Raw genomic sequence first — 13,283 nt, 5'->3', positions numbered from 1 at the left:
GGCTAAGATACTTTACAGGGAATGCAGGGAGGCGGGGGTCACTATAGAGTTAAACGACCTCCGAGAATTTTGTAAAAGGATTTGGAAGGTCTCTCCCTGGCTTGAGCAGACTGGAATATCAAGAGAAAGATGGGGAGCGGTCGGAGAACAAATGACCGCTTATGAACAACAATGCCCCAGGGAGGTGGAGGATTTAGATTTCCTGATATTCGGTGTGATTAAAAGCCTGCTGGAAGGCCCAGAAAGACCAGGGCCAGATTGGAATGAGAGTGGAAGCGGAGAGAGGGGAGGGGAGAGCCCTGGCGAGCAGAAAGTTAAGGAATGCAGAGAAAAAATAGGTTCGGAGCTCCATCTAGCAGATGGGAAAGGCGAGGCAGGAGAGCATGTACCGTGTCTTCCCTCTGCGCCTCCATATAGCACGCTCCATACTGGAGCGGATAGGACCTGCCTTAGTGGTCGCTCAGTACCCCGGCACTGGAAGCTCAAAGAAAGCCAGAGACCAGTGTGGGGAATAGGAGGGTGCCGAAATACCTTAGAGACAATGCACCCAGTAAAGTGGGAGGCAGAGGATCGCCAAGGGACCGTATGGCCGTTGGTGATTCCAGGACTTAGTTTTAACATCTGGGGCAGAGACATCATGAGCCCCCTGGGGATGAGGCTATCAAATTTTTAGTAAGGGCCATTGCAGTTGCACTGGAGTCCCCACCCTTGAATTGGAAGTCAGACACCCCGATTTGGGTGGAGCAATGGCCCCTGACTCCAGAAAAACTCCAGGCACTACAAATACTGGTTAAGGAGCAATTAGCACCCTGGAATGCTCCTGTGTTTGTTATAAAGAAAAAATCCAGGAAATTCAGGTTCCTTACAGATGTTAATCAAGCATTGGAGAGCCCCAGGCAGCAATACCTAAGTAAACAGACAGTATGCATCCTTATCAACTTCACCTTAAAGGCGATCCTCGCTAAACAAAAAAGGGGAAGAGGTCGCCTAACACAATCAGAGCTTGATACAGCTGTCTCAAAAAATTCACATACTACTCCAGCTATGAGACATTTTGTGACTATTCCACGACAACCCCACAAGGAAAGTAATACCCAGGCTGGAAATAAGGAAACATGGGCCATGGTAAAGGATATGGTGTCAGGGAAGTGGCAAAGTCCATATAAGATACTAATATGGGGTCCAAGGTATGTTTGTATCTCCACAGGAAAAGGGGATGCGTGGATTCCCATTAGAAGGATCCATAGGTGGAAAATGGTGTCGGAGACAACGAAGACGCTGGAAGCGACGAGCCCAGAGACCCTGGAGAAGGACCATGCACCACCTGAGTTTGCTGCTGACAGCTTTGACCTTGCTGCTCAGAGAGGAAGCAGCACTCATCCCAACCACTGCCATGCTGACATAACACTGGGCGCTGCTACATTGCCGCCTGCTCCATCAAGGCATCTCCTTTCAGCAGCTGAAAGAGGACTTTGATATCACGAACCCAGGACACACGGGGGTGACCAACTTTTCACCTGAACACCACAGGCTTGGCCGTGAGGTCCATTTGCATGACTGAGGGGGTGGTGAAGTGTAAGGCGCCAGCACTGAGCTACTTCTCTTTGAACATGCTTTGGAATTAGTAGTTGCACTTCCTTTTGCTGTAATTCAGCCATTTAGTTTCATCTTTATTTTGTTGGATGCCTCTCTTTGTCAGTTGTTGTGCTAGCTGCAGATTTCTGTGTAAATGAAGTTCTTGTTGTGGGGTACCCATATGCTAAAGGCCTCCCTAACCCACTTAGCCTCCAGCCGCTATTTGCTCTAGGGCCATGTACGCTCTGCGCAAAACAAAAAAGGGGAGATGTTGGGGGTGTAAGCTCAGTTCCATGTGGACAGTCTCGGGCAGGTAAAAGTGAGGACTTCTAAACCTTAGAGTTCTCATGAGGCCCCCCCAGGGAACAGCTGGGAATTGAGGTGTGAGACCAGGCTATCTCGTGCATTTCCGCCTCTTCCCGTGGGAAACGTGCTGGGAGAGAGCATCCCCGCCCTCGAGATTGGCCCGGGTCTGAGCACACCTATTGTTGTCTAACAGGCACGGTATTCAGGTGCAAACTATATGGCAGGAGAGCTTAAGTAGGGTCAGGAAAACCTGAAGGCGTTCTTAGTGCTGAGGGGCCCTTAGAGGACAGAAGGCCCCTCTTCCTTCTCTTCTCTCTTCTCTCTCCCCTCTCTCCCACTTCCCTCTTACTGTAAGATCTTTGCCTCCTTGGGAGATTCCTCTCTCCTCAGGAAGAATTCCCCCTGCACATGTAACCAAGACCTGTAATAAAGCCTAACCCTTGTTCGACTCTGGAAAGTCTCTTCTCTCATACGTTTATCCGGTTTGGCCAGCCAAAGACCTGCGACAGGTAAGGTAAGACTCGGGTAGCCCTTAGGCCTCTAGGCCTGACAGGAAGCCAGTAGAAAACAGGATAATGGAGTCTTCTAGTCCAGGAAACTTAGAGGATCAGCAGAGGAGGTCCATATCACTCAGATGAAGGGGGAGTGTAGGCTAGGATAGGAGACATCCCAGAAAGCTTCTTGTAGGCTCCACCTCAGCAAATGAGCTGGAGATCCTCAGCTCCAAAGAGGTTGAGGAGGAAAACTTTAAGACAAGGACTCCTGACACACCTTAGCACAGCCAGGGAAATCAGCTCATAGAACCACCACTTTTGTTTGCAGACCTGGACAGGAAGGCATCTTCCAGCAGCTTCTTTGTGCTTCAGCACAGCCCTGGTCAGGAAGGCATCCTGAAGTATGCAGATTTCTTGCCACTTCAGTGCAGCAATGGGCAGGGAGGTGTCTTCCAATAGCCTACCCTACCTATAATCCAGTGCAGAAAGGCAGAAATATTAAATGCATCCTTTCTAGACCATGTTGCAAGAAAAATTATATTCAATAAAGGGAAGACAGACTAAAAATTAATTAGAAACTAAACAATCTCTTCCTAAACAACAAATCATAGAAACAGTCAATAACTTCATCCAAGAAAATAACAGTATGAGACAACATAGCAAAAAAAAAAAATAGGAAGAACTAAAAGAGTTTCTTAGGGGAATTTTTTTTTTTTTATCTCCAAGTGTTTACAAAATAAAATAAAGAGACAATCAACCAACTGGGTATGAAATTATAAAAAAACAACTAGAAAACAAAGAAATTAAAGATCCACAATTAAATCCTGAATTAGCAATTCTTAAAATCAAAGGAGAGATTAATGAAATAGAAATTAAGGAAGCTGTTGAAATAATAAATAAGTTCAAGAGGTAGTTTTATGAAAAAACTCAGTAAAATAGACAAACTTTTAGTTAATTTGGTTAAGAAAAAGAAAAAAAAAGAGAATAAGTATCAAAAATGAAAAAGGTAAATTTACTTCCAGTGAAAAGGAAATTAAAACAATAATTAGGAGCTTTTTTACCCAACTGTATACCAATAAATCTGACAATTTATGAGACAAGGACAAATATTTGCAAAAATATAGATTTCCCAGATTAACAGAAGAGGAAATAAAATCCTTAAACATGACCATTTCAGAAAATAAAATTGAAGAAGCCATTAATGACCCCCCCAAAAAAATCTACAGCACCAGATGGATTTACAAGTTAATTTTACTAAACTTCTAAAGAACAATTAATTGTAGTTGTATATAAACTATTTGGAAGAATAAACAAGGAAGGGGTTCTACCAAATTCTTTTTATTATAATATATGGGGCTGATACCTAAACCAGAAAGAGCCAAAAGAGAGAAAGAAAATTACAGACCAATTTTCCTAATGAATATGGATGCAAGCATTTTAAATGAAATATTAGCAAAGAGATTACAGCAAATTGCCATGAGGATAATACACTAAGACCAGGTGTGATCTATATGAGGAATTCTGGACTGGTTCAATACTAGTCAAACTTTCAGTAGAACTGACCACATCAGCAACAAAACTTAACTAAAATGATATTATTATCTCAATGGATGCAGAAAAAGCATCTGACAAAATACAACATATATTCTAATAAAACACGAGAGTATAGGAATCAATGATGTTTTTCTTAAATTGATAGGTAGCATTTATCTAAAATCATTAGCAATCATTATATGTAATGAGAATAAGATAGCAGCATTCCCAATAAGATTGGAGGTGAAACAAGGATATCTATTATTACCACTTTTATTGATAATTGTAAGAGAAACATTAGTTTTAACTATCAAAGAAGAAAGGTAAGTTGGAAGAATTAGAATAGGCAAGGAAGAAGCAAAGCTTATCAGTCTTTGCAGATGATAGTATGGTATGCTTGGAGAATCTTGGAGAATTAACTAAAAAGCTACTTGAAATAATAATCAAGTTCAGTAAAATTGCAAGATATAAAATGAACCTACACAAATCATCAGCATTTCTATATATTATTAACAAATCCCAGAAAGAAGTGTTAGGAAGAGGAATTCCATTAAAATAAGACAATGCAAAATATTTGGAAATCTACCTGTCAATAGAAACCCAAGAACTATATGAACACAATTACAAAACACTTTTCAAACAAATAAAGTCAGATCTATATAAATGGAAAAGTATCAGCTCCTCATGGGTAGGCCAAGCTAATATAGTAAAAACTGCCAATTCAGTGCTATACCTGTCAAAGTACCAAAATATTATTTTATAGGATTAGAAAAAAATAACAAAGTTCATGTAGAAAAACAAGAAGTCTGGATTATCAAGGAAATTAATGAAAAGAAAGGAAAGGGAAGGTGGTCTAGCTATACCATTTATAAAGCTGTATTGTATAACAACAATCATCTAAACTAATTGGCACTACCTAAGAAATAGTGTGGTGGATCAATGGAGTAGGTTAGGTTCACAAGATAGAGTAGTCAATGACTATAGTAATCTACTTTTTGGTAAACTCAGAGAGTCCAGCTTCTGAGATAAAAACTCACTATCTGATAAAAATTGCTTGGAAAACAGTATGGTAGAAAATAGGCATAGACTAACATCTTATACTATATGCCAGGATAAAATCAAACTGGATAAATGATTTATCTAATGGATGGTATCATAAGCAAATTAGGAGAGCAAGTGATAGTTTACCTGTCTGATCTATGCAGGAGGGAAGAATTTGTCACCAAACAAGACATAGATAATATTAAGAAATGCAAAATAGATAATTGTGATTACAATTAATTACAAACTTTTTGCATAAACAAAGCCAATACAACCAATATTAGAAGGGAAGCAGAATGTTGGAAAACAATTTTTATAGCCAGTGTTTCTGAAAAAGATCTCATTTCTCAAATACGTAGAGAACTGGATCAAATCTATAAGAATACAAATCATTCCCCAAATATTAAATGTCAAAGTATATGAATAGGCAGTTTTTAGTTAAAGAAATTAAAGCTATATAAAATCTTATGAAAAAAATGTTCTAAATCACTATTTAGCACTTTCAGGCTCCCATCATACCTATCAGATTGGCTAATGTGATGAAGAGAAAAGTAAAATGATAAATATAGAAGACATGAAAAATTCGAATACCAATACATTGAAACAATTGGAACAATGGATTGTTGGTGGAGTTATAAACTGATCCAACTATTCTGGAGAGCAATTTGGAACTATGCCCAAAGGGCTATAAAACTGTGCATACCCTCTTATCCAGCAATGCCACTACTAGGTCTGTATTCCAAAGAGATCATAAAAAAGGGAATAGAACCTATATGTACAAAAATATATAACTGTTCTTTTTGTGGTGACCAACAATTGAAAATTAAAGGGATATTCATCATTTCAGGAATGACTGAAGAAATTGTGGTATATGAATACAAGGGCATGCTATTGTAATATAAGAAATGAGCAGATAGATTTTAGAAAAAACCTGGAAAGATTTCCATGAACTGATGCTGAATGAAATGAGCAGTACCAAGAGAAGACTGTGCACAGTAGCAGCAACACTATGCAATGACCAACTTTGATAGACTTAGCTCTTCTCAACAATACAATGATCTAAGACAATTACAAAAGACTCATGATAGAAAATGCTATTCATATTCATGGAAAGTTCTGTGGAGTCAGATTGCATATTGAAGAATACTGTTTGCTCTCCTTATTTGTTTTTGTTTGGTTTCTTCTTTCTCATGGTTCCTTCCATTCGTTCTGATTCTTTTTCCAATATGGCTAGTGTGAAAATTAAAAAAAAAAATTTACCTTTAAAGCATAGAAGAGAAACTTTATTATGATTTGAATTAATTAAAATATTGTATCTTGGTAGTGAAATATTGTTATTCGGTTTTTCTAGCAATGTATCAGCTTTCAGATGATTGGAAAATAATTGAATTGTACAATAAGTATATAGTAAAGTAATTGACTTAAGTATATAGAACATCTAAAAATTATTTTACACTTTGGACATTTTGTTCTCTTCTCTTGCTACTATACTATTCCCTCGGCAGAAGCAGAAGGAAGGCATTTGGACCTGACATGCACCTTTTTTTTTTCTGTATTGATTTCATTTGTTGCTATGGGCAAAGTGCTCATCATCTAGTGGCTAATCTAGTGGAGAGAAGTATCTAATAATTTCACACTTTTTTTTCATTTCTTGTAGCGTTTGAAGAGATAGTTTAGTGTAGTAAATAGGACAATAGACTTGGAACCAGGATGCTTGGTTCAAATCCTACCTCAAACACTGATTACTTTGTAATCCTAAGGAAATCACTTGATCTGAGCTTCCTTTGTTTAGTCATCATTCACAACGTGCCCCCAAATGTGATTCGAGTCTTGCATTAATGTTTCTTCTCTTAGCTTTCAACACTTTCTTTCTAGGTTACTGCATCAACATTCTTGTGTTTGATAATCATCTCAGTGCAAATAAGCTCAAAAAATAGATGGATAGATAGATAAATAATCTTCCCTTTCAGAGTGTAAATAGGTCCTTAAGGACCTTATCTATTCATTCTCAATACCCCATCATAATGCCTGGCTTGTAATGGATGTCTGACAGTTGAAGCTAGGTGATACAGTGGATAGAACATTGGACTTGGGGTCAAGAATGCATCAGTGCCTCAAGAATTTCTATCTGAATGACCCTGGGTAAAGTATATTAAAATCCCTCAGCCTAAATTTCCTCAAGTGTAAAATAGGGATTATATTAACCCCAACCTTGTAGTATGGTGAGAATCAAATGAGGTATCACATTCAAAGTGCTTTGTATATGATCTTAAAGTGCTAGAGAAATGTTAGTTACTGATAAATTTTATAAGTAGATCATTTGATTTGCTCCTGGAAAGATTGCCTAACATAGATCTAGCTACTCCTAAAAATGCATCATACAAATCAAAATTTAGAACACGTCATCTAAGACTGAATTCAGTATCCCCCCCTAATTTCACCCTAGTTCTTTGATTTTTTTCTTGACCTCAAGTTGATTTTCAAGGTTACCAAAGACTTTATGGGGGAATAGAGGAGACTTGCAGATTCAGATTCATTTAGCTGTTTTTTATTATAATGAGTGGATCTCTCAAACTAAAAATTAGGAATTTGGCCTAATTAAAAAAATAATTTTCTAATCCAAAACCCAATTAGTGATTAACAACAGCTGGAAAGATTCTGTCAAAAAGACAGAGGCTTTTAGAACTGTGGACTTCTATTGGATTTTGTTAGCTTTTTTGAAATAGGTGCAGTTATATGAATTACATGGTTTTAAACCTATCACTTTACCTAGCAAATAAGAGTCTTAGTAGTACTTGAATCATTACATGCAGTAGCAGAAAGTCACAGATCATCCAAAGAAGCTGAAGCTGAACTAATGGAAGCAGAAGATAGTTCAGAAAATGCTTGAAGTGTATAGAATCAGGGAACCTACAAAAAGAGGAAGTATGAGACCCAAGAGAGAGAATATACAAAAGCAATGAGAACCAGAGTGAGAAGGGTCAGCAAGGACCAAAAACATTACATAGAGCAAAGAAAAGAAAGAGTTCCAGGATTGCATCAACACAGGGCATCACTAATACTACAGTGTCAGAGGTATTATAACCCTTGCCTTGTGTATGCTGTGGTCACACATATTCCTTGCAAATATGCTCTTTCTGTATGTTCATTGGTCTCTTATGTTCTCTTTGTTTTCACTACCCCTTTCCAGTATGCGGCAATTTAGAAGAGTATTCCTCTGTGGGTATGGGAGGGAATTTTTTTTTTTTCTGATCACTAATTGGCTTCATTATTCTGATGTATTTTTAACTAATATGTCCTTTCTGGTTAGTTTAGCAAAAGTAATCACAATAGTAAAACAAACTTCATCATTCTCAACCTTGCTACAGTTTTTTACGTTGTTGACTATGCTCTTTGCCATTTTGAAACCCTCTTCTCTACTTTTTTTATGATATTGCTCTCCCTTGGCTTTCTTTCTACATTTGTCACTATACTATCTCTGTCTCTTTTGCTCTATCTTGAACCTGGTCATTCCCAATCAACATATATTCACTTCGTTCTTCTCTCAGTAAAAAGCTCTATCTTGGGTACGCTGTTCTTCTCCTGTATTTCCATTTCACTTGTTGATCTCCTAAACTCTCCATACAATTAATTTTCATATCTATACAGATGACTCTCAGACCTACTTGTCCAGCCCTAACTTCAACTTTAACCTCAAATCTCAAAATGCCTTTTAGACCTCTTGAACTATATATGCCATAGACCTTTTGAACTCAACATATATAAAACTGAATACATTATTTCTTCATTCAAAATGCCTTATTACTTTTAAGAATGCCAGCAATCTCCCCATTACCCAGACTTATAACCTAGTTTTTTTTTCCTGATCTCTTACTCTCTCTCACCCCTATATTCAATCAGCTCTTAAGTCCTGTGATTTCTACTTCACATCACTTCTCATTTATTGTCTCTTCTCTCACACTGCTACCATCCTTATACAGGCCTTTATCACCTCAAACCTGGACAGTTGAAGTATCTTTCTGGTTGATCTCCCGAACTTAAATGTCTCTCCCTTCTGATATATCCTCTACTTATTTTTAAATTAATCTTCCTAAAGAATAGAAAAGACAATATTACCATCTTATTTAATAAGCCCCAGTAATTCCATATTACCTCCAGAATCAAATATAAAATCCTTTGTTTGATTTTCAAAGCCCTTCATAACTTGGTCCCTTCCTACTTTTGAATTCTTATTCCTTACTTGATCAATCAATAAATATTTATTGAGCACTTACTAAGTACTAGACACTGTGCTAAGTACTACCGATACAGAAAGAGGTAAAAGGTAGTTTATGAATAAAGGAGCTTACAGTTTAATGAGGAAAACAACATGCAAACACATAAACATAAAGCAAGCTATATAGAAAATGAATAGAAAATAATTGAGAGGGGAGACATTAGAATTAAGAGCGTTGGGCCAGGCTTTCTTTAGAAGAGATTTTAGGTGGGATCTAAAGGAAGCCATGGAATTCAGTAGGCAGGGTAGAGGACAAAGAACTTTTTAGACATGGGGAAACAACTAGAGAAAATGCTCAGATGTAATAGATGGAGTGTCTTATTATGAAACGGCCAGAAGGCTAGAGTCACTGGATATTTCCCTACATATACTTTGAGATACCAAGACAATGACATCACTACTGTTCCTCACACAAGAAACTATCTCCCAACTGATCATTTTCCCTAGTTGCTCCCCGACATGCTTGAAATTCTTTCCTTTTTCATTTAAGCCTCCTAGTTTCCCAGGCTTCCTTCAAGTCTCAGCTAAAAGCTGACATTCTGCAAGAAGGTTTTACCAGTCCATCTTTATGCTAATACCTTCCCTCTGAGATTATCTCCCTTTAATTTATACTGTATATGTCTTATTTATATAACTGTTTGGAAAAAATCTTAGTTTTTTCACATAACTCTTTAGTCTGTGAATTATTTGAGAATAGAGACTGGTTCTTGTCTTTCTTTAAATACCCCAGCACTTAGCATAGTCTGGCACATAATTCGTGTTGAAGGAATGCTAGTTAACCTACTAATTGACTGATCAGTGAGCTACAGCTTAACTGAGTGCAGACATATATAATGCGCACACTTGGGCCACTGTTCTATTGCTCACATGTGAAGGGATCTTGGATGCAATGGATGTATGTGATGTATTCCACAGTCAAATGCATATTCTTGAGAGCAATGGATGTTTCATTTTTTCTTGATTCACAGAGTCTATCATACAAAGTGAATTTGTTTGGGTGAGGTAATCTATCTTGGGTCTTAAAAAAGACTTGGAGGCCTTCAGCATTGAATTCAACAATTTTTTCTTCCACATTAAGATGGTCCAAGTGGAGCAGAGTGTTGACCGTATGAAGAGGAATTCTGAGAAATATGTCTGGAAGTGTAGTTTTGAGGTAGAGACGCTACTAGACTAAAATGGTTAAATTTAACCTAGAAGAAATAAGGACCAATTAAATTTTGTCTTTTTTTGTTCGTGTAGGATATGCATAGGGAAATGATTTGTTTGTAATTCTCTTTATGGGAAGAAATGTTATTTTTATAGTGTTAGACAAATCATTGAGTTGCTCTGAACTTCACTTTCCTTTTATATAAAAAACTTTGGGGAAGTGAGAGAGCATACTAGATTATTCCCAAGGACCTTTCTAGTTAAAAATCTCAGATCCAATAAAGGTATAAAAGTGACTAAAGATGAAAGATATTAAAGCCATAAAATTTAATTAGCAAGCTTTTATAAAAGTTCTCATAAGAGATGGAGAGGGTCTGAAATAGTATAGATGTCATGTGAATAGAAAGAAGTAGAGGAAAGGAGAGATAACATGAAAGCATAACACAAGGAAATTAGAAAGATTTGTCAACTGACTGGGTAAGGAGGTTTAGAAATACGGGAAATCAGCTAGGTAGTACAGTAGATAGAGTCCATGGCTTGGAGTCTGGAAGGCCTGAGTTCAAATCCGTCATCAGACACTTACACAGTATGTCACCCTGGGCAACTAATTTAACCCTGTTTGCCTCAGTTTCTATATGTAAAATGAGCTAGAGAAGAAAATGATAAGCCATTCTAGTATCTTTAACCAAGAAAACCACAAATGAAGTCATGAAGAATATGCATGATTGAAACAACTGAACAACAAGAAAAACCCAATTAAGACTTCAAAATTCTGTATCTAGGTGTTTGACTTCTTAAAGAGAATTAGAAACACTGGGAGGAAGAACAGATTTTGTGAGGAATCTGAAAAGGCTGCTTTTGGGTCTCAGATTGAGCCTAGTCTTCCAGCTCCAACATATCATTGGGGATATGGAATGGGAGTTGAAGAGCAAATTATTCTATAGACTTAGGAGATAATAACATAAAGCAGTACTAGAAAAAAAAAGAAGCATATGAAATTCTCAAAAAAAAAAAGACTAAGGATAGAATTATGGGGGCACATATTCAGAGGGGAGAGAATAGCTATTTAGTACCAACAAATAACAAAAAGAACTGATCGGAAAGGTGGGAAAAGAACCAGTAAAAAGTAGTGAAACAAAGAAAAAGGAAAGAATATATTCAGATGGAGGAAATGTTTGACTTTGTGAAATAGAGCAACAAGGCCAAGGAAATACAGAAAAGATCCATATATTTGATAATTAAGAGGTCCTAAGTAACACTAAATAAATCAATCTAGGTAGAGTAGAAAGAAATAAAGCCAGATTGAAAAAGATGTGGAAATCGAAGTAGCATCTAAAGTAAAAAGAAAGTGAACTAGGCAACTAAACATTATCTGTATAGGTCACTGTATGATTTATTTAGCAATGGGAATTAGTTTGGGTCAAGAGAGCTATGTTGGGTTATATAGAGACAATCTGATTTTTAATCTATTTTCACTAGTGATTATCAATGCTAGCATTCTATTTTTTTACTTTTAAGTAAGATTGATATCTTTTATCTAGACAACATTTTCAAATATGCCCCAATAATTTGATAAATATTTAAAGCAAAATATATTGACACAGTGATTTTAGTAGACACTGCATTCAACATTTTTTTTTTGTTGTTGTTGCAATTATAGTTCTCTTCCTCCTTTGGCTTAGAAGAGGGAAGTGTTTTCTTCCCTGGAAATGAGATCATTCATGACAATTACTCAGAGCTCCATTTTCTTTTTGTAAAGAATATGCAGTGCAGACAAATTTATTTATTTTGTCTCTCGCTGTTTTTGGTTTTAAGACTCTTCATCTTTGTTCTCATATTATTAAACTTATTTCTATAAACTTCTACTATTGACATGTTTAAGCTGACTTTTTAAAATATCATGTGGGACGTTTCATCGTGTATTCTTTCATTTGTTGTTGATGTATCATTGATTTTCTATTACTGAAAATCATGGATATCATCTTTTATCTTCTTGTGATATATTATTGAATGATTTATTTTGCAACCATGTTAAAATTACTTATAATTTATATACCTATAATTATAAATATTAAAATGTTTTAATATATTCTACAAATTCCAGAATTTGAAAATACCTCAAAGATTATCCAGTTTGACTGATATCAATATAAGAATTCAATCTGCAGCATTCCTAACAAGTACAAATATAAGTTTTGCTTGAAGACCTATAACGAGGAGCAATTCATTACACCTCAAGAGAGCTGTACTCTAAACACTACTTTTTTTCTTTACAAAAAGCCTAAATGTGCCTCTTTATTTCTTCATAAGAAGATTGTTCTAAGATATTGCCTCTTGAGTCAGAAAAAAAAATCTAATTCCTCATCAACCCAATACTTGAAAACAGTTTTCGTATACTCATTAATACTTCTTTTTTTCATCTTAAAAATTCACACTATCTCCCCAAATACTTACAACACATGATCTCAGCATATTTCAACATCATAATCATCTTCCTCTATATATTCTATGCAACTTTTTAATATGCTTCCCATTTTTTTTAGACAGATCAGTGCCAAGAGTGAATGTAACTCAAAATTTGATGAAAAAGTTGATCATCAATTATCCATTAGTGTTCACTTATATTTCAACTTCAGGTAGGTTCTTTGAAGACAAAATAAGTGACTTTGTTTATAACACATTTATTTTCATATATTTATTTAATTAGTATTACTTATTGAATGTTTCTGTGTTTTGCAGTTACACATCTGTGTACAGTAGAATTCTTCACATAACTTGGCACAGGATTAAAAATGGTATATTACCTACATACATTTTTATAACCTCTTGAAGTTATTCCAAAAATCAGCATAAGCACTCATAGAAAATAAGAGTACTTTAAGAAATGTAGTTTTCAGTGTATATCTTTCAGC

This window comes from Notamacropus eugenii, chromosome 4, assembly GCF_028372415.1.
Source record: "Notamacropus eugenii isolate mMacEug1 chromosome 4, mMacEug1.pri_v2, whole genome shotgun sequence".
Classification (NCBI taxonomy): Eukaryota; Metazoa; Chordata; class Mammalia; order Diprotodontia; family Macropodidae; genus Notamacropus; species Notamacropus eugenii.
Note: the sequence above shows the minus strand (reverse complement) of the source record.